The sequence below is a fragment of the Camellia sinensis genome, chromosome 2 (genome assembly GCF_055761805.1).
Source record: "Camellia sinensis isolate YWXY chromosome 2, ASM5576180v1, whole genome shotgun sequence".
Taxonomy (NCBI): Eukaryota; Viridiplantae; Streptophyta; class Magnoliopsida; order Ericales; family Theaceae; genus Camellia; species Camellia sinensis.
The window spans coordinates 76,695,757-76,697,646 of NC_138962.1; the positions used below are offsets into that span (position 1 = coordinate 76,695,757).

At 24.0% G+C, this 1,890-nt stretch overlaps 1 non-coding gene across 1 annotated transcript; it reads left to right on the forward strand.

The window, feature by feature from the left end:
- Window positions 1-1,447: 1,447 nt before the first annotated feature.
- LOC114287531 (small nucleolar RNA Z105) lies at window positions 1,448-1,523 on the forward strand. The gene has a single exon (XR_003637914.1). It is a non-coding gene; the product is annotated as a small nucleolar RNA Z105 (small nucleolar RNA).
- The last annotated feature ends 367 nt before the right edge of the window (window positions 1,524-1,890 follow it).

Consider the following 1,890-nt stretch of genomic DNA (forward strand, 5'->3'; position numbering starts at 1 on the left):
ATTAATAACGGGACTCACTGCCACCTAATTAGTGGGAGCACTAATTAGTGCTCTCAAGCATTTTTCTTCGTGGAATTCATTAAAACTGTTCATCTGTCGAGCTTTGTCGGTATATTATTTCAAAAAAACAAATTAAATTAAATTAATTCAATATTTATAATCAATTCATTTTTATCGTATTTGTTATAAAAAAAAATTAATAATCTATTTTTTAAAATACATTTTGTGTTAATTTTTTTTTGAAAATAAACACAATAAAATAAAGGAGTTACGAAAATTTTATCTATTTTGAAAAATGATATACATTTCGCATTTTCTAAACTTATTTTTTAGACTTAATGATGTGTAAGTGATATGATTGGTTAGTGATTAGAAAAGATAGAGCAAATAAAGTTACTATACATATTTTAATTGATTGCTACATCATTAGGTTTGAAAAGTTGGTCTAATTTTTAGATTTGAATAGCAATGTTCTATTTTTTTATTTTTAATTTTTTTTTTATGGATGATATACATGCAGAGTCTGATAAAATGAATGACTCAGATCATCAAAATAGACCAATGATGGACCCCATGAGATTGAACAACACCCTCCGATCCAAATCTAGACTAAAGGAAGCCCAATCTTTTGTTTATTGTATTGTCATTTGATTTGTTGGAATGTATATTAATAATTTAAAGGACACTCAAGTTATAAGTACATTTCTTAATCTTTTAAGTTATTAGGCCCAAGCTTAAATTTCTGTGGGTCAAAAGGATATAATTTGTCTTAAAAAAAAAAAATTGTTGAAATCAACCTATCTGTCGATCTGTTGAAATCACTCTATCTCTTGAAATTGCCCAATGTGTCTATCTGTTAAAATTTACTAAATTTATTTTTTTTATCTGTTGAAATTCACCAAGTTTATTTTTTTATCTCTTAAAATTTATCAAATCATATATTAAAAATAATATTTTTCTTTACTTCAGTGACACATTCTAATATCTTACTTTTTTCTAAAAAATCCACATCAGCAACTGGACAAACCTACCAATCCAATTTCAATTATGCTAACTTTATCAATTTTATATAGACTCTATTTGCTGTTTGAGTTTTATATGAAATCTAATTACAAATCTTCAATTCTAAAAAAGATTACAAATCTATAAATCCTATATAGATTATACTTTAATTGTACAAAATTTTCCTTGTTCTATACAATCACGACTCACACAACAACACTAACCTTTGAAATTTGAATTTGCTATTTGGATTACTTCTTCAATTGTTGGATGGTAAATTGTTGAAGTGTCGTTTCTGATTATATGCTGTTCCAATATTTCTGATGATTTGGCCTTTTTACTTTGTTTTTTTTTTTTTAATTACGTATTTTTGGAGTATTTAATTATAGAGATGAATTGGAGATTTGTTTTTTTTTGTTTGAATGAGATGAATTGAAGATCAGAGCGAGCATGGTGATGATAGATAACAACATTATTTCGATTGTTTGATGAAAGGATAAAACACCTCCTACTCATTCTGATTGCCTGCTCTATCTCTCTCTATTTTCTTCGATTTTGATTTCAACTTTATGTTTAATTTCTTTTCTATTAAATATTAAATTTATATATATTTTTCCGTCTATCTTATTAATATCTAAATATTAATTTATATTAAATTTTCTATTTAACATGAAATTCTTTATTACAAAATATTTATATTTAATTTAAATTATATATATATATATATATATACAATACGTATGAATAATTCAATATTAAAAAAACAAATACTCTACATAATTAATCTATGTATTTTCTTCTTAATCCAACCATAAATATTTATATTTAATTTTTTAAATAAATTAAGTAATCATTTTTAGTTTTATGTTACTAATTCTCCTTCCAACT